At 42.5% G+C, this 20,776-nt stretch overlaps 1 non-coding gene across 1 annotated transcript; it reads left to right on the top strand.

Annotated features, from left to right (window-relative positions):
• Positions 1 to 254: 254 nt before the first annotated feature.
• Positions 255 to 327, top strand: trnar-ucg. The gene has a single exon. It is a non-coding gene; the product is annotated as a tRNA-Arg (tRNA).
• The last annotated feature ends 20,449 nt before the right edge of the window (positions 328 to 20,776 follow it).

Here is a 20,776-nt window from a genome sequence, read left to right as displayed (position 1 = left end):
GACCACTTTGACTTTGTGGCTGTGGTAACTAGTGACATCCGGATTTCCCCGGCATGGAGGTTGAAACATTGTAGCAGACCAGCTATCTAGTGACATCCAGTGGTAGGGATGACCTCCCGTACGGAAGTGTAAGATAAAGTGAACCTTTTACAAAGTATCTGGCCAGTGTTTGATGAGAATATGCTTTTAGTTAAATCGGTCACTGGTTAAAATGTTTATTTAGTATAATATCATATTTTCACTTGTTTGTTGTAGGCCTCGAGGCCTAATGGATAAGGCGTCTGACTTCGAATCAGAAGATTGCAGGTTCGAGTCCTGCCGGGGTCGAAGTTTTTTATACTTTAACAGGAACGATGACGGATGAAGGGACAATGACGTAAAGATTCCATATCCTTGCTTGGTCAATCAGTGACCACATTTATATGCACGCCAATATCCCGTTTTTATTCGGTATACTCAACTATTCTGTTTTTAAGTTGTCGCATATGAACATCATATCCCGTTCACAATAACCCGAAAAAAACTCCCGATTATAAGCAGTGGTGTAAAGTACTTAAGGAAAAATACTTTGAAGTACTACTTAAGTCGTTTTGGGGGGTATCTGTAGTTTACTTTGCTATTTATATTTTCCCTGACACCCAAAAGTACTCGTTACATTTTGAAAGGAAAAAGGTTCAATTCACACACTTATCAAGAGAGCATTCCTGGTCATCTCTACTACCTCTGATTTAACGGACTCACTGAATAGAAATGCTTCATTTGTAAATTATATCTGAGTGTTGGAGTGTGCCCCTGGCTATCCGTAAATTAAAAAAATAATTAAAATTTAAAAAGTGTTCCGTTTGGTTTGCTTATTATTATGAATTTTAAATGGTTTATAATTTTACTTTTGATAATTAAGTAAATTTTAGCAATTTGATTTAATTTTAATAGTTAAGTATATTTAAACCAAATAATTTTAGTCTGCTTGCATAATAGTGTCAAAGATAACACATTACACTCGTAGCATTCGCATTTTCTCAAGTGATGGTGAAAGAAATGAATCATATTTCTCCACTCCTGTTCCCGAGACAAAATTAACATTTGTTGTATAATTTCACTGTAAAAAAATGCATAATTCTGCAGAAGTTCATGTTATAGGCTATTAAGCTACATGAGAGATAATAGACCTACAGCCAGTGTCCATATTTCAATGACTAATCTATTTAACTCATATGAATTTAAATGAGTAATATTATGTTTATTAATGGATACAGGGATACTCATGATTGGGATATCAAATGTGCATGTACACATCTTATCCAGAATAAGACCTTAAGCGGGATATGAGCCACTATCCGGAATACTGTGCACATGAAAACGTGGTCAATGTGATTATCACCGATACAATCATACATCAGATATCTGGTATTTTATGTGAATTAAGGATATGTTCCTCTCTTACTTTTTCCTGAATAGAAAAATGCATCTCAAATTCTGTGCAGTGTGTCTTTTGGGTGTTTGGACTGCTAACCGAATTTTTTAACCCAGAGGCGCAACATCGCGAGACTTCAGGGAACGCTTGCGAAACAGACCAAAGGCTGGGGTTTGGGGTTTGAGAAGTTAGTGAGAGTGGTTAAAAAGAGGGTAAGTGGACGAGCGTGTGTCTTTTATGAGTTTGAACCGTAGCCCAAAATCTCAGAACTAATTAACCAACGATGTATATAAACCCTGGATTGCTGATGCTGTGTATTGTCCAGTGAGATGCTTTGAAGCCACCGGTCGGCCATATTGGCATTCTCCAGAAGAAGCAATCCTCCATGGGAATGAAGGGAAATCTACAGTATTCCAATTAAATGTTTAAAGGACAAAATTACATGTATTCAACATTTTTTGTATGTTTAGCGCACATAATATAATGTACACGTATGCATTAAGGTGTATGTAATAGAATAAACGTGGCAAAAACAAATGTTGACTATAATACATTTCTATAGCGTCCAACATTTTTTTACAATGGTGGGGGAGTGCCAAGATTTAGGTTGGGCTGCTTCAAAACAGCGCCCCCTGTCAGCCATCTAGTATATATAAAAACCATTGTAATTAACACAACTGGGCTTTCTTTGCTCAAATTAGACATTTATTTTCTTTAGATAGGCCTACATCATATTTGCTCATAATCTTTGTGAAATGTCCAATAAAAAACTATGCGTAAAAATGTTGCCACTGTGGTGCAGAGGGAGTAGGATGGAAGGTATGGTCACCAGCAAGAACTTGACCCCTGCCCTATGTGCTTTGTTATAGGTTATATTAAGTGCTTGTTTTCAGTGAGTCTTTCAATTTAGGTCACTTAAGGTTTATTCTGTTCAAACCTGTTAAAAACTTGTCAACTGGTAGTTTATTCTGGGATAATAAATGAGAACAATTATTTATTGTATTCTGTATTCCTGTGACAATACAGTATTAGATAGATTGTTCTTATTTCAGTTTAAGCATACGTTTGGGGTTTGTGTAGTTCTAGTGTCATGTGTGTAATAGATTATGTGAAGAACAGGAGTTTGCTGTGTGTATGTTGATATAGTAGCATTGAAATGAATATCATTATCATATGGAGATTTAAACTGTTTTGTAGGCTCATTGATGCTGTATCTTTTCAATTATATGTATTTATTATTCATGGGGGGTTATCGTCTCATAGAGGAGAACAATGTAAAACAATATTGCACATCAAGCATATGAGATTATATTTTTGAAGGAGTCTATTTTGAAGGAAGTTTCTTAGCCTTTATCACCTAGAAACTTGTCCTGAAGTAATTATTGAACTCCATGTTCCTGACACACACACAAACACAATGGTGCACTCTACAGATCGAGTAGTTTCTGTTGACTTTATTTTGTTATATTGACAACTCGGATCTGAAAATGAATTTTACCTTAAGAACAAAATGGGTACTACACATTTAAAATTCTGTAAAACCTATAACTATTCCATGGAGTCCCAAGTGTACATCAGTTGGCTATAAAGTTAACCATGAAAGATAGCTTCCAGCTTTATTGTGAGATAGACCGTAATCTCCCATTTGCAAGGAAATGCATATCCAATCTCAAATGGGAAAATAAAGTCTGAGTTAAATTTCCACCAATTCAAGTAGCCTAATGCCTTAAAACGTCAGGGAATCGTGGCAGAATGACGACATGGATAACATTCAGCGCGATATACGCTGCACCGGCTAGATAGAACAGCACAGTCCGGTAAAACGAGGGGATACGGTCTGTGTATATTTGTTAAAAACAGCTGGTGCACGAAATCTAAGGAAGTCTCTAGATTTTGTTCGCTTGAAGTAGAGTATCTCATGATAAGCTGTAGACCACACTATTTGCCAAGAGAGTTTTCATCTATATTTTTCGTGGATGTTTATTTACCACGACAGATGGATGCTGACACTAAGACCGCACTCAGTCAGCTGTATAAGGAAATAAGCAAACAGGAAAACGCCCACTTGAGGCGGCACTCCTAGTGGCCGGGGACTTTAATGCAGGAAAACTGAAATCAGTCTTACCTAATTTCTATCAGCATGTTAAATGTGCAGCCAGAGGAGAAAAAAACTTTAGACCACCTTTACACCACACACAGAGACGCGTACAAAGCTCTCCCTCACCCTCCATTTGGCAAAACTGACCATAATTCCATCCTCCTGATTCCTGCTTACAAGCAGAAACTAAAGCAAGAAGCACAAGTGACTCTGTCAATAAAGAAGTGGTCAGATGACGCAGATGCTAAGCTACAGGACTGTTGTGCTAGCACAGACTGGAATATGTTCTGGGATTCTTCCGATGGTACACCACATCAGTCACTGGCTTCATCAATAAGTGCATCGATGACGTCGTGCCCACAGAGACTGTATGTACATACCCCAACCAGAAACCATGGATTACAGGCAACATCCGCACTGAGCTAAAGGGTAGAGCTGCCGCCTTCAAGGAGCGGGATTTTAACCCGGATGCTTATAAGAAATCCCGCTATGCCCTCAGACGAACCAAACAGGCAAGCGCCAATACAGTACTAAGATTGAATCATACTACACCGGCTCCGATGCTCATCAGATGTGGCAGGGCCTGCAAACTATTACAGACTACAAAGGGAAGCACAGCCGCGAGCTGCCCAGTGACACAAGCCTACCAGAGGAGCTAAATCACTTCTATGCTCGCTTCGAGGCAAGCAACATTGAAGCATGTATGAGAGCATCAGCTGTTCTGGACGACTGTGTGATCACGCTCTCCGTAGCCGACATGAGTAAGACCTTTAAATAGGTCAACATTCACAAGGCCGCTGGGCCAGACAGATTACCAGGACGTGTGCTCCGGGCATGTGCTGACCAACTGGCAGGTGTCTTCACTGACATTTTCAACATGTCCCTGATTGAGTCTGTAATACCAACATGTTTCAAGCAGATTGCCATAGTCCCAGTGCCCAAGAACACTAAGGTAACCTGCCTAAATGACTACAGACCCATAGCACTCACATCCGTAGCCATGAAGTGCTTTGAAAGGCTGGTCATGGCTCACACTAACAGCATTATCCCAGAAACCCTAGACCCACTCCAATTTGCATACCGCTCAAACAGATCCACAGATGATGCAATCTCTGTTGCACTTCACACTGCCCTTTCCCACCTGGACAAAAGGAACACCTACGTGAGAATGCTATTCATTGACTACAGCTCAGCGTTCAACACCATAGTGCCCTCAAAGCTAATCACTAAGCTAACTGTAACTGGATTCTGGACTTCCTGACAGGCCGCCACCAGGTGGTAAGGATAGGTAACAACACATCTGCCACGCTGATCCTCAACACTGGAGCCCCTCAGGGGTGCGTGCTCAGTCCCCTCCTGTACTCCCTATTCACCCACGACTGCATGGCCAGGCACGACTCCAACACCATTGTTAAGATTGCAGACGGCACAACAGTGGTAGGCCTGATCACTGACAATGACGAGACAGCCTATAGGGAGGAGGTCAGAGACCTGGCCGGATGGTGCCAGGACAACAACCTCTCCCTCAACGTAATCAAGACAAAGGAGATGATTGTGGACTACAGGAAAAGGAGGACCGAGCACGCCCCCATTCTCATCGACGGGGCTGCAGTGGAGCAGGTTGAGAGCTTCAAGTTCCTTGGTGTCCACATCACCAACAAACTAGAGTGGTCCAAACACACCAAGACAGTCGTGAAGAGGGCACGACAAAGCCTATGCCCCCTCAGGTAACTAAAAAGATTTGTCATGGGTCCTCAGATCCTCAAAAGGTTCTACAGCTGCAATATCGAGAGCATCCTGACTGGTTGCAACACTGCCTGGTATGGCAGCTGCTCAGACTCCGACCGCAAGGCACTACAGAGGGAAGTGCGTACGGCCCAGTACATCACTGAGGCTAAGCTGCCTGCCATCCAGGACATCTATACCAGGCGGTGTCAGAGGAAGGCCCTAAAAATTGTCAAAGACTCCAGCCACCCCAGTCATAGACTGTTCTCTCTGCTACCGCATGGCAAGCGGTACTGGAGCACCAAGTCTAGGACCAAAAAGCTTTACCCCCAAGCCATAAGACTCCTGAACAGCTAATCAAATGGCTACCCTATGCATTGTGTCCCCCCCCAAACCCCTCTTTGACGCAGCTGCTACTCTCTGTTTGTCATCTATGCATAGTCACTTTAACTAACCCTATATGTACATATTACCTCAAATAGCCCGACAAACCGGTGCACCTGCACATTGACTCTGTACCAGTACCACCTGTATATAGCCTCCTTACTGTTATTTTTTATTTTTTTAGTTATCTATTGTTTACCTAATACCTATTTTTTTACTTAAAAACTGCACTGTTGGTTAAGGGCTTGTAAGTAAGCATTTCACTGTAAGGTCTACCTACACCCGTTGTATTCGGGGCACGTGACAAATCAAATTTGATTTGATTTGAAACAAATATAGACTCCCTTGTAGGAATTGAGTTGTAGGAATTGAGGAATTGAGTCATTATTCAGACAAGCAGTTATATTTTATTTTATTAGGCTACTATGACATGATTCAAGAACCTACGTGTACGTTGCCATAATTAATGTGGCTGGATAAAGAGTCGCCTTTTACCCACCAATTTGGCCAATGCATAAATTAGTAAAGGCTATCAAGTGAAACGTATACATTCCTCTCTAGTTTTGTGTCTGCGTAATAGCCTACATTTAACGAGTAACATGAGCCATATTAGCCTACGTTAGTTGTATAAAGGCATAACTGGACCTCACCAAATATATATAACTCATAGTTTGCATTAAGCAATAAGAAGAGTAAGAATAAAGAATAACGCTTCAAAAACTGGCACATTTGGATTCCAAACTGTGCAGCAATTTGCACTGATTTGACAATGGAGATACTCAATGATTGTTAATAAGACATTTACAGAAGGACTCCCAACCCCATGCACCTTACCAACACATGCGCACATACAAAAACTTTCGTTTTCATCGGGTTCTGTGATTGGACATACAACAACCTGCCACTGGAATGGCGTCACGGTGTGCGAAAATTGTCACCACAGGATGCGCGCACGAAGTGAGTAGGCTAGAGCTCGGAGGACTAGGGAAGGAGGTTGACTAGGGGGAGAAGACGGTGCGTATTAATGCAATGATAGGTCGGACAGATGAGGAGCGAGAGCGCGAGTTAACTAGATATAGCATACGCACGTGGAGGGAAAGATAGAATTTAAGATTGAAAAAGGGGGATTCCAAAAATATAGTTCTTAATCTAGGACTTAAACACAAGTAAGCTATAGCGGCATCACTGCAAACATACAGGGTATCTTAGATAAGGATGGATTGCACCTTTCAAGGAATCTGTTCTCTCGTCATGTCCATGGTCTGCCTGCTGCCTTGGATGTGTCTGGTTTGCTGGTGGTCACCTTTTACTTACAATTATCGAATTTTTGTTGTGCCTTGGTTATAAATAGGCTTGCGCTTCTGGCATCGGGTACATTATAATATATTGTTATTTATTTACATCGAATAGAAAAATAGCCGACATTCTTGTCGAAAGTGTTATAACAATGTACAGTGCAATTTTCAGTAGGCTAATAGATTAGAATACTGTGATTTTCCTATCCAGGCTATAGCCTTGCTTTTGATGTGAATATAGCCCTTGATTCAGAACTAGGTCATTGGCAAGAACTCTCAATAAAAGTGACCAGGCCTAGGGGCACACAAAGGCAACTCGACAATCATATTACTAGCGTTTGAATTATGGTCTATTATATAGCCTAGTCCTTCTTTTCTATCTTGTATGTTTGTAAACGGGTTGGTGGTTTGTAAATCGGAACGTGCTTGAACTGAAGACAGCATGAGGGCCGAGTCCTACACGATATATTCGCCATATCATGCGTTATAGCCGCGCTGTCTCAAATTCAGTTTCACGTCAAAGTCATCCTTTAAATATGCTAAACTTCTAAACAAAGATATATAGACAAATCATTCATTCTTTAAAAATAGTTTTCACAGCTAAGTCTAATAGTGTTGTTGTTCTTAAAATACAAACAAACAATGGTTCGTATTGCAACTAGGAAGAACTTGTAAGCCTGCTTTTGATTGTCTTTATTCACATTTAGTTAATTTGATTACAGACAAGGAACTCTTAAGTTTGGTTGTTGTTCAGTCAATTTTATATTAATGGATAGAAGGAAAATAACTGTCCAAATGCAAACAAAATCAGTAGGCCCTATGCAGCCTACACCTTTACACAACTAATAAGTCATTTAGTAAATAAAATGTAAGCTATTCACATCTCTTTGAGTCATATTGCCAATTTCCAGTGGAAGTTGAATAGTTTATTTCTGTGTAAGCATTGTCCATTAATATTAGCCTAATGAAATGTAACAAAGCACCTGTTGGTTAGGCCAGTGTCATGCCAATTAATCAACACTCGTAACATCACATTTACTGGATTACTTACTAAGAATACAATTGTCATTTTCAAGATATAACGCAGGCTACTTTACTAGACTATGATTTGATACTAGACACATCAGGAAATGTTTTTTTCTGTCTCTGAGATAAATGAAAAGCTTTTAAATTGACAAGGAATCATCTCCAACATCTCCACAATGCTGTGGTGATATCTCCTAAATTAAGATAAGCTACTTGATTAATTTAATTCTGGCGACAGATCATTTATATATAGGCCCAACATAACCAGGTCCCATGCGCACATTATACAAACTCTCTTTATCGTAGAACAATAAATTAGCCACTTTGTTCGAACTGAGTTTGTTTGGATTGGTAAGGTAGGTCCACAAATATATTTTTTCCCCCTTCAATTAAAGGCAATCATATTTTTTAACTCACATCGAGTGTAACCCTATACGTTTTCTAGCCTACTTGTTGATGAACTTCCTAATAATGATTAGAAAACTAAATATAATCGAATGATAGGCCTATGCCTATCAATGATAAGGCCAATCAGCCTTTTTGTTGCCATAGCCTGAAAGATGGTGCTATATATTGTAATAACAGGCCTAACTGTATAAACGCCACTCACTTATAGTCAATGTTTATTCAGGTCTATCTTGTCCTTATTGGTCCTTTAAAAAGGAATTTGATGACTCGCTGGCAGTGTCCTGTCCTCACGCCACATGAACATCTCCGAATAGAATAAATGGACATCTCTAGAATATAATAGAATATTTTCCCCAATTATTTTTGGCCATCATTGGTAAAAGGACATTTAATATGGTCATACGAAATTTAAATCATATCTATCATTCCTTCCTCTCTCAAGGTGTCGGATGAAGCACGTCATCACTACCGCTCACCAATCGATCATGAGTACGAGGCAGCAAGACAAAGTAGTCTACGAAAATGCATGTGAACCGGAGGTCGGTTTCTGTCTTTGGTTATCTAGCTGTATGAGTGTTAAATACCTGTCATAAAGCTAGATAACCGAAAGTAGAAATTACTTCCACATTCACGGTCATTTAGGAAATAAGGCCTAGGGTATACCTACAACTAATTAGGCCTTCTAACAACTTTCGCCAAGTTCCACCTCAAAGGTAAGCAACACGTCATGTTGTTAATTGTAAAAATAATAAACGTCTTTGTTGTCACAATGCTTGCAATGTAATTTGTTAAACATTATAGTGTTTTTAATATTTATGGTTACAAATATAATCAAACAAAATCAACAATTTATTTGAAATGGCTGCCTTTTTAATTTCAGTAAACAAAATATGAGCAGATGTAGGCCTAGCCTACTTTTATCCGAACTCTGACATCGTAACATTCCTTAATGTATGCCCGCCTCGATTGGCTTGAAGACATTTGTTCTTTTTTCTATGCCTTTTTGGCTGTTTCCCTTGTGGTAAGGGTGTGCGCTGTTCTTATGACCATGTGTGTGGCCTAATAAGGACTACAGGCCTCTCTTTACATTTAAAACTTTTCGCATAGGGTAATCTAAGTAAATACCACGTCTTTGCATTTTTGATAATGGCTAAGGCTGCCATAAAAGCTATTACAACAAGCACATGACTCGATTACATTTGTGAATATAGGCTTATGCCTATTAGGGCCCGATGTTGGTTGGTGGCATTAGTCGCAGTCACTGACGAGGTATGAATCTGTTTCGATGTGTTTGGATTAGTTTGTCTTCTTCTACGCGGGAGCTATCCATTCAGCCCGTTCTAGAACATGGTGCTGAATGCAAAACAACTCGCGCCCACAGGGAGAGAAGGGCGCGTGCTCTCTGGCTGCGTATTAAGTTAAACCGCCACGTTCAACCACCACCCTGCCAGCACTTTGCCATGGCCACCACTATTCACACAAATAAGCCTTCTAACTTAAATTCATCTCTTAAATTTTGGCAAAAAATATTACAGTAGGCCTATTCCTTATTCAAGCCATTAGGAAAACGAAAAATTAAAGGATGTTTGAAAGAATGGCCAAATAAGAGTGTAGGCTAAACTAGTCTAATAAAGCAGTACGTGTTCTAGGCAGTGTAGGCTATTTGAATATGCAATACACTAGAAATGCAACTAAATGTGAATGGTAAAAGTAAGCCTACTCTAAGAATACACCCATGGGTAAGAAAAACACTTGCTAACTGCAGTTAAAATTGAAGTGTCTGAGACCTTGGGAGTAATTCTACCAATACATTGTGTCCTCTCAATAACAAGGGCATGGACATCCAGGATACAGGGCCTGCACTTCTTAACTTTCTACTTCACCTACTTTGTGTGATTTGGCCAGAGAATTAAGCAACTGAGATTGTAAAGCCTAGAGAGCACTAAAGTGAGATGAGTTTTCATTCATCCCTTTAACTACCTGCTGCAGCAGGCTCACTGTCAGCCCAGGCCCGGCTAATTGCTTTGATTCAGATAGGGAGATTTGATTTATGTAAAAGTCCTAGTTCTTTTCCCTTGCAGGCCTGGAACGAGCTTTCACTCAGTGTGGTCTTTACGGTATAGTCAGGGCATTCTGTATGCCATCACAAAGTCTTGCAATAATATAGATTTCCTTTGATTTCATTAATTGTGGTGTTGTTAGCTTGGGTGGATGATGTAATAAGGATGACTTGGGGAGAAATTCCTGGGAGAGGCGTGCATGTGTTATCCGTACTAGCTTTAAATCCTTTTGCATTAGTCGTCATGCACTGGTAATGGGTTAAGATATTGACCAACAGCATGCTGGGTTCTGCACATGTCAGTCACACACTGTTACATCACTGACATCTCCAGCTGTATCAATTTAATGCACGAGTCAGACAACTCCTCAGGCAGCCAACAACAAAAGCACATCAGTGTAAGTAGAGTGTGTATAGATGTATGTCATAAAATTATTCAATTGAAGCAGAATGGGTTTCTGTAGTGTCGTTTTTAAATGCTCTATATGTTAACATTTTAATAAACTAGGGGAATTGTGCATCCACATTTGCCTCTTAAAAATAATCTGAAGAGGTAGTTGCCATGGTTTTGAATTGGTAATAATCACCAAATATCATGGTGTATGTTTTTCTCGTCCACCTGCTTTCTCCACAGGTGACTTGTTCACAACTTGGTGTGATCAAGGAGCACAAAAAGGGGACAGAATCACCGCAAAAAGAGGATGAAACTGTCTGGAAATTGCCACCCCCTATCCCAACACCCCACCCCCTTTACCCACCAGCCTCTAATGTCATCTGTACTGCCAACAGGGAGACAAGAAAGGGGACAAAGACTGTGCCGGGTCCCCACCGGATGGGTGCTGAAAGAGGGGAGAAAGGAGCCATCTTGGGAGACGTTGCCGCGGTACCTAAGATGGCTGGGCTGGCACACGAGGTGAGTTGCATGGTCCTCTGTTGGGTACCAGAGGTGGGAGTGGGAATGGGGGTGCAAAATTGTTAGGGGGTGGTGAAGAGAGAGACAGGGGGGATATTCCCTATTTCCTCCCACATCACACATGGTCTTCTTCCCTCGCCTATCTGATACTATTAATTAAAAGAGAAGGGGTTGGGGCGAGGAGAAGGAGGCAGGGGGCTGGGTGGCAAACAAAGTGAATGAGCTGGCACCGATTGGAGGATTGCAGAAAGCCTACAATTTTCTCTTGGCAGCTTTTTACTCTTTACAGTAGAGGAAGGAAGGCCTATTCCTCTCGCTCAAATAGGATATGCTATTCTGAGAAGACCTTGATTATGTTATGTAATATTTTAAAGGAGCAGTGCAGTCAAAAACGTGATTTCCTTTTTTTTTTAAGAAGATATTTCCACACTATGACGTCAAAATAACACCCTGAAATTGTGAAAATTATGATCATGGAATTTCAGCCTGTTCAGGTGTAATGGAATTTTTGGCCCACAGCATGACATCACAATCTGATCAGATCACTCTGACCAATAACCAGTCCATCTTTTATATGCATATGGCTCCTCATTCTTTGAAGGGGTAAGTGAGGTAGAAAAAAACTCAGTCGGGGTCTCAACTTACTGTTGCGAGTTAGAATAGTAGAATGCGCAAGGTGCAAATTCTAAATTTCATTGTGCATCAACAGTTTTTCTCTAGTTATATCAGTCACTGATAATCAATTAATTAGCCCATGTCAGCAATTTTTTTTTTTTGATTGCTAAGTTAATTTAACTGCCAGCTATCAAAACTTGTTATCATGGTCAAATTACCGGCCGGGGGGGCCCCCTATTTATTTTGTTAATCAGTCTCACTCAGATATCATATTAAAAACAAACATTCCTCTTCACCTCATGTCAAAATAAGTAGAATTGCATGAAATGTGTTATAAAATTGCAAAATATTCTCTCCGCCCCATGGCAAAATGTGTAGAATTGCATCAAATTTGCTTTAAAACTGCAACATTTTCTCTACACCCCATGACAAAATGTGTAGGAATGCACGAAATTAACTCTTAAACTTAAAACATTTCTCTCTGCTGTCAAGAGGGGGGCCACTCGTCTGTTGCCCACATGATCAGACTGAGCATTTCAATGGCAAAAGGAGGCTCAGGAAAAGAAATTAGAAGAAATAGTTTGAGTTATTTACATGAAATAAACAGACATAGTGATTTATTCGACATACAGTGATGATTAAAAAAATGACATGAAAAAGACTGCGGGCAGGGACATTTTGTTCTGAAAGGCTTAGTGCGCTCGGGAAGTATTCTAGTGTGGATTGTGTTGATGGTTGTCTTGCTTGATGCAAGTAGTTTGCAACGAGGGATTTTGAATGGGGTTTAAAATGTTTCATTGATAATCTACTACAGATACCTGCTAAATAGATTTTTTCTATAAGATTAATTCTCAATCTTATTTGTTTTTTTCTCATGACGTTTTTGTTCAGACTAATATAGTGCTCCAAATTATACAGTACAGTTGTAGTATCTTACTACATCAAACTCACATGTACCTACTGTGTAATTAAATGATGAATGATATGGAATAATTATTCAGATATTGTGTGAGATTATCAAACACACATCAAGGACAATTTACAAATTATTAATTGATTCATATTAATCTACATTAATCTTTTTTAGAATCAAGTTTATGTATGTGGGGTGTGTGTGTGTGTGTGTGTGAGCATACTTTACTGCCAAGTTACTCCCTCATTTCTGTATACTCTACTCCCAAATATTGATGATGAGACATGTAATGGAGCTATTATAATCACAAAAACTGTAGAAATAGCATTGCCTACATTGCACAACTGTCTTGATTCATGAATGAAGTGCACAGGCAGACATGGTCAGACATGCAAAACACACGCACAAGCACACACCAAAATCAGACTTAAGTCTGGTATAAATGCCACCCTGTGCCCCTGGCGGTTTCTGCATCAACCTGAAACAGGGCAAGAGAGAGAGCGAGAGAGCGAAAAGCAGTGAGGCCAAGAGAGAGAGTCTGCGTTAAGGGCTAATGTGTGCAGCTGCAGCCTGCGTTCGCGTGTTAATGAACAGAGGCCTGCGTTTTCACATTATTATTCATCCCCACTCTCTCTCCCCCTCAAAGGCTGTTCACCCCCCCCCCCAAAAAAAAAGCCCCTGCTTTCCCACTATTGTGAGGGCTGGTGGTGAGGCGAGGCCTGGGTCTGGAGGGCCTGGGGCCGGGGGGCAGGGTGGGAAAGGCCCTCCAGACTAGACTATGAGCAGATGCCACAGACATTAGAATGTTTTAACCGATCAGGATAGTCTTGTGAGCGACTGGGTTTAATGTGTGTGCGGTGTGTGTTTTAATATGTGCATTTGATATGTTGATTGGATGGGTGAGGAGTGGTGGGTGGAGTTAGGTTCACACACTAGAGTGCCACCTGACTGGGTTCATTAGTCTATTCAGTCTGCTCTGCATGACTGAGAGGGACATTGCTGTGGACTGGGAAATACTTTGACAAACATATAGGAGATTTTACTGCCGTTATACAGTATGTACGCTAACAATGTACACAATATACACAAGCTGGCAAAGGCATATGATAGAAATATAAGTCGCATTACAGTTGAAATGTTACTCATCACAATTAGTATTTTATGTTCTGGATTGTTTTGTTGTTGCTTTAGTGGTAAAATAGATTTAAGTCTGAGTTTGTCTGAGACAAAAAAGGCAGGGAGTTTTTCAGTGTTATCAGTGGGTCTGACGTGTTTCCTCTCTGCCAAGCTCTCCTTGTCTACCTAATTTTTCTCTGTTTATCTCTGGGGTGCATGGAGCAGGTTCCACAGAGGAACCAGGTATAGATAGAGAAAACCCACTGAGACCACTGGATGTATCAGAGGGAATCTAATGGTATAGTAGTTCATTTGGTTGAAGTAGATGAAAAGTGATGTATTGAATGACTGAGTACTTTCAGCGGACCTGCAAGGTGTGTTGAAACAGTTGACTCATCATCCATCTCCTTCATCATGCAGGTTTAATGAATGTCTCATTTATATTTACAAAGCTGGTTTCCCAGAACAGCATTATGACTAGTGTAACGGATGTGAAATGGCTAGCTAGTTAGCGGGTACGCGCTACTAGCGTTTCAATCAGTTACGTCACTTGCTCTGAAACCTAGAAGTAATGTTGCCGCGGCCTTTGTGGAGTGATGGGTAACGATGCTTCGTGGGCGACCGTTGTTGATGTGTGTAGAGGGTCCCTGGTTCGCGCCCGGGTCGGGGCGAGGGGACGGTTTAAAGTTATACTGTTACATTGATGCTGTTGACCCGGATCACTGGTTGCTGCGGAAAAAGAGGAGGTTGAAAGGGGGGTGAGTGTAACGGATGTGAAATGGCTAGCTAGTTAGCGGGTACGCGCTACTAGCGTTTCAATCAGTTACGTCACTTGCTCTGAAACCTAGAAGTAATGTTGCCGCGGCTTTTGTGGAGCGATGGGTAACGACGCTTCGTGGGTGTCAGTTGTTGATGTGTGCAGAGGGTCCCTGGTTCGCGCCCGAGGTCGGGGCGAGGGGATGGTTTAAAGTTATACTGTTACACTAGTCCTGGACTAAAAGGCACTAGTAGAGATTCTTTATTGAGTATGCTTTTCAGTCCAGGAACAGACTTAATCTGGATCCAGGAAACCGGCCCATAAAGTATTACCCTTCTTATTCAGATGAATGATGTGCACAGCTCTTTATATACTGTAACTGTGTTAGGGCTGTCTGTCTTATATACTGCATATGTGAAACTATGATAAAGGGGACAGAAAGAGAGAGAGAATTCACTCAGATGACACTTAATTGCTTTTCTATAAGAGTGTGTTATAGCAAACAAAGAGAGGAAGAAAATATGTCTGACAGACAATCTGCTTTTGAACAGACTAAAAACAGCTATAGAACGCCACTTTGAAATGTCGACAGTTGCTCATCGAAAAGAGGTAAAAGACAGATTGGTGGAAAGGAGAGGAAAGAGAGGGGCAGGGAGAGGCTGAAAGATGCTAAGAGGGAGGGGGAGAGAGACACATGATAGTGTGTATTGGGTGAGTGGCCATGTTTCTTTCCCTCCGCCTCCCCGCGTGGAGCAGAAGCTACTGTAAGCAGAGGAACAGCGAGACGCAAGCTCAATCAAAGGACCTGTATGCATTTAATTGCATGTCAGTAATGGAGAAGTAGGGGGAGTTATTGAGGGTGTGTCTGTGTGTCTGTGTGTGCGGTGGGGGGTGGGATGGGGTGGGGGGTCAGCTCTATGTGACAGATGCTACAGTCGTCGGCACAGTGGCCAAAGAGAGTCAGCGACCGAGGCAGATTTGTGAGGCAATCTAAATGTATTCATGGTCACTATACTAGCATTTAAAGGAGACAGGTTTTTCTTTCAAATACTGGAAGCATGCATGCATTCAAAAGGTATTTAGACCCCCCACCCAGCCCCAGTACTGTCCATGCACATCTGTTCAGTGTTCACAGACAAACAATGTTCCCCTGTGTGTTTTCTTTAATGAGACACTAAGCCATATTTGCATTTAGGAAAGAACACAGTTAGTTCATAAAAAATACATTCTGTTCTACAGTTCCAGATCATGTGAATTTGGTATAGATGTAAAACATAAACTTCTACCTGAACAGAAAATCAACTATAACAGAAAATACCAAAGTGATCCAAAACATGTCAAATGTGGTATAGTTTGAGAGTTGACCTATGAACTGAAGTGATTATAACGCATCGGTATTGAGGTGCTTAAGGAGGAATACTTTAATTTTAAACACAGCTTTCAATCCAATCAGTGATTGGTCAGAGAGGTCAGTGGCACTAAGACATGGTTTAAGAACAATTTGGGATCATAGTTTCCGCAAGATTACCCCTCCCGTGTATGGATACATCAGCCAAAGTTTTCCCCTTAATCTCTGAACAAACGTAATTATCCATATAGGGCCCTCAAACTCAACTCTGGACCTCGGAGCCAGTTCCACTGCATTTTTTCATCAGAGACTGATTTAGACCTGGGACACCAAATGGGTGCAATTCATTATCAGGTAGAACCGAAAACCAGCTGGCTCCGGACCTCGTAGGGTAAGAGTTGAATGCTCCTGATATAGGGGAGTGACTGTATATGTTTTGGTGGCCGCCACAGATGACTGTGTATGTCCTGAAAAGGAATGGAAGAAATGAGAGATATTGTAGCCTAGCATTAACTGAATCGTAGTACTGTTGTTTGAGCTTTTTGGATATTATATTATTATTTAGAAAAACTATTATTTCATGTTTGGAGGTATTTCAGTGAGTGAGAGTCATACCATAAACTGATCTTGTGTGTTCCCACAGTTCCCATTCTGTACATGAGTAATGTAGCCCACAAACAGTTAATGAAATAAGTACATCTCCCCAGTTACCTCTCTGGATTCACCTCTCGCTGTGTGGATAGTATTAATGTTTTAATGGCTCACTGTGATATATATTAAGCCTGGCTCACGTGTGCGTGTGTGTGTGTGTGTGGGGGGGGGGGGGGGGGGGGGGGTCTGAAGGGGGGAGTGGAAGTCCAATGTGGGTCAGGCTGGCCTCATCAGGGCTCCCTAATACAACTCTGGCCGGTAGTAATCTAGCACAAAGCCTTGTCTTTAAGTATCTTATAGAGGAATACACAGGAGAAGTTTCTACATCCAGCGCTTTTCAGATTATGTCTGTCTGCCCCCAGAGTCCCGGAGCAGGGATCTTCTGTGCTCTAATGAAAGTAGAGGAGAATTAGGTGACTGAGCTTTTAATACAGTACTCATATTATAATCACACTAGGGGAAGATGGAGTTTGGAGGTGGGGTGGTGGGAGGTCTTGAGAGTGACCTGTTTCTTTCTTTGCATGTTCTTAATCTGATTGAAGATGTACAGCTACTGTATAGTACTATCTACAGTTCTGTAATGATTGTGTCGATCCCTCTCTGAAATACTGCAGATTTGCAACTGAGAGAAGTGAGGAACACTTAGAAAGAGGAGTCTCAGTTTCAGTGTTAAGTATAGCACTGTATAGATTTCTAGCTCTCAGTCCTTGCTGATACTGCATATTGGTTCTTTCTCCATTTTGATCATTGTATTACTGATTCTAGATTATTATCTGATTTGGATCATTATTTGACGGATCAAATATCCACGTCTGATCACGTGATGCAATGTGCATGCTTTTTTGTTTCAACGTATTCTTGTAGTATAGGTCAAGTTCATTAAGCTCAAGTTCATGGCTGCCAAGCTGTCTGGTCTCTGGCCAGTGGGAGAGGTGGTCTTGGAGGTGGTTGGGTGGGGGGGTGCCCTTTGACCCCTGTGGAGGTTGCTAAGGAAGGGAAGCCAGCTGGCTCAGCAATGCACCCGTGAAAAGGCCAAGCTGTCAGAGCTGTCTAAATGGGTGGGAGTAGGCTGCACATCAGCCCCCCAACACACACACACAAACGCACACTCACAGAAGGCACAGGCCCAGAGCTTTGGAATGTCAGCTCTGAGGGAAGGACTGCTTTATGTTTATCAGACACCTCCTTACCATAACTCCAGTCTATCCTCCCACCACCTGCACCCCAACTTCAGACACACAGTCTAGTCCCCCATAAGCTCACAGTCTTCCTCCAAACCTCAAATACTCAGTCTACGCTCCATAGCTCCAGTCTGGCCCCTCCCTCAGTCTACCCCTCTGTAGATCTGTGTAGGGTACCCCACCCCCCACCTTTGATCCCTGTCTAGACTCAACACCCTCACCCTATAGAAGAGAATCCATACATCCTCCACCCTGTATTCTAACTTTTCCCTCTGCCACTCACTGCATGCTTTGCCTATGTATTTTTGAGGTAGTATGCTTCTGTTGTATTGTGTTATATTGTTGTGTTGAATTGAGAAGTATTTGGATGGCATAAAACTCTAGTGTTACAGAACCACTTTATGGATGTGGTAAGACCAGCCAGAGAGAATTTTCACTTTTCAGTGTAAAATAACTGGTATGTCAGTCTATTTGTTTCAGTGTTTGTGTTTGTGAGTCTGTGTGTGTGTGTTTTTATAAGTCCATGTACAGGTTTTTTGCGTATGTATTTCTACACTTCTCTGTTTGTATGCGAGTGTGGTCCCCTTCATGGTTGTTCCCGTTCAGGGGAGGGGTCTGGCGAATAAAAGGGCCTCTATTTGCATATGCTGCATGCTGTCTGAGGAGAGGGAGCAGTCAAAAAAGATAGAGGTGGACAAAGAGAGCAAGGACAAACCCTGCATTGTGGGGTTGGCGACAGAAAGGGACTGTTTGAATGGGGGAGTGGATGAAAATTGACAGAGAAAGAGTTTGGGCCGGCTCCCTGAAGTGAGTAAAGCCTACAGAGCTCCATGTATACAGAGTTAAAATGGAGGAGAGGAACAACATGCAATGCAGTGCATGCAGGGCCTATTTGCAGAAAGGGGGGAAATACTGTTTGCGTTTCAGTGCATTTCAGTTTGCATTTCAGATTTGAATAAATGTCTGGAAGTGTCTAAAATGAATAAAAGATAAAGATAAATTATGTTTATGTAGCGTAAATAAGGATAGTGTACTGTGGAGGTTGCTATCATGTTGACCAAGGATCTGGCTTTGTTATGGGTTGTGTAAGTGTTTCGGGTAGGCAGTAAAATGCATTTAAAGTACAATCCTGTTGTCACGTTCCTGACCTATTTCTGTTAGTTTGTTGTATGTGTTAGTTGGTCAGGACGTGAGTTTGGGTGGGCATTCTATGTTTTCTGTTTCTATGTTGGTTTAAGGGTTGCCTGGTATGGCTCTTAATTAGAGGCAGGTGTTTTGCGTTTTCCTCTAATTGAGAGTCATATTTAGGTAGGTTGTTTCACAGTGTTCGTTGTGGGTGGTTGTCTCCTGTGTCAGTGTTTGTCGCACCATACGGGACTGTTCGGTTTGTTTTTGTACATCGTCATTTTGTGTAGTCTATTTTCCCTGTTCGTGCGTTCTTCGTGTTTTATTGTAAGTTCGTATGTCTAGGTTTGTCTACACATTCGTTTTGTTATTTTGTTAGTTATTTCAAGTCTAGTTCGTTTTCTGTCTTAGTTGTTTCGTCTTGTCTTTAAATAAATTATGTGTTCACTCCTCCTTTTCGGTTGAAGAGGAGGAGGACCACCGTTACAGAACCACCCACCAATCCAGAATCAAGCAGCGGGACAGCGCAAGAAGGAGGAATGGACTTGGGACGATGTTTTGGACGGTAAAGGTTGCTACACATGGGAGGAGATCCTGGCTGGAAGGGATCGCCTCCCATGGAAACAGCTGGAGGCACTGAGGAGAGCAGAGGCAATCGGAGAAGGGAACCGGCGTTATGAAGGGACGCGTCTTGCACGGAAGCCCGAAAAGCCCGTGAGTACTACCCAAAAATTTCTTGGGGGGGGGGGGCTAAGAGGTAGTGGGCCAAGGGCAGGTAGAAGACCTGCGCCCACTTACCAGGCTAACCGTGGAGAGCGGGAGTACGGGCAGACACCGTGTTACGCAGTAGAGCGCACGGTGTCTCCTGTATGTGTGCATAGCCCAGTGCGGGTTATTCCACCTCCCCGCACTGGTAGGGCTAGATTGAGCATTGAGCCAAGTGCCATGAAGCCGGCTCTACATATCTGGCCACCAGTACGTCTCCTTGGGCCGGCTTACATGGCACCAGCCTTACGCATGGTGTCCCCGGTTCGCCTACATAGCCCGGTGCGGGTTATTCCACCTCCCCGCACTGGTCGGGCGACGGGGAGCATTCAGCCAGGTAAGGTTGGGCAGGCTCAGTGCTCAAGGGAGCCAATACGCCTGCACGGTCCGGTATTTCCGGCGCTACCTCCCCGCCCCAGCCCAGTACCACCAGTGCCTACACCACGCACCAGGCTTCCAGTGCGTTTCCAGAGCCCTGTTCCTCCTCCACGCACTCTCTCTATGGTGCGTGTCTCCAGTCCGGTGCCTCCAGTTCCGGCACCACGCACTAAGCCACCTGTGCGTCTCCAGAGCCCTGTACACACTGTTCCTTCTCCCCGTACTCGTCCTGATGTGCGTGCACTCAGCCCGGTGCCACCAGTGCCGGTACCACGCACCAGACAAATAGTACGTTTTGAGAGTCCAGTGTGCCCTGTCCCTGCTTCCCGCACTAGGCTTGAAGTGCGTGTCTCCAGTCCGGTGCCTCCAGTTCCGGCACCACGCACCAGGCCTACAGTGCGTCTCAGCCGGCCAGAGTCTGCCGTCTGCCCAACGGCGCCTGAACTGTCCGTCTGCCAAGCGCCGCATGAACTGCCCGTCTGCCATGAGCCTACAGAGCCTTCCGCCAGACAGGAGCAGCCAAAGCCTTCCGCCAGACAGGATCAGTCTGAGCCATCCGTCTCCGCAGCGCCATCTGAGCCATCCGTCTCCGCAGCGCCATCTGA

The sequence above is a fragment of the Salvelinus namaycush genome, chromosome 9, assembly GCF_016432855.1.
Source record: "Salvelinus namaycush isolate Seneca chromosome 9, SaNama_1.0, whole genome shotgun sequence".
NCBI lineage: Eukaryota > Metazoa > Chordata > Actinopteri > Salmoniformes > Salmonidae > Salvelinus > Salvelinus namaycush.
Note: the sequence above shows the minus strand (reverse complement) of the source record. Positions and strands in the feature narration are given on the sequence as shown.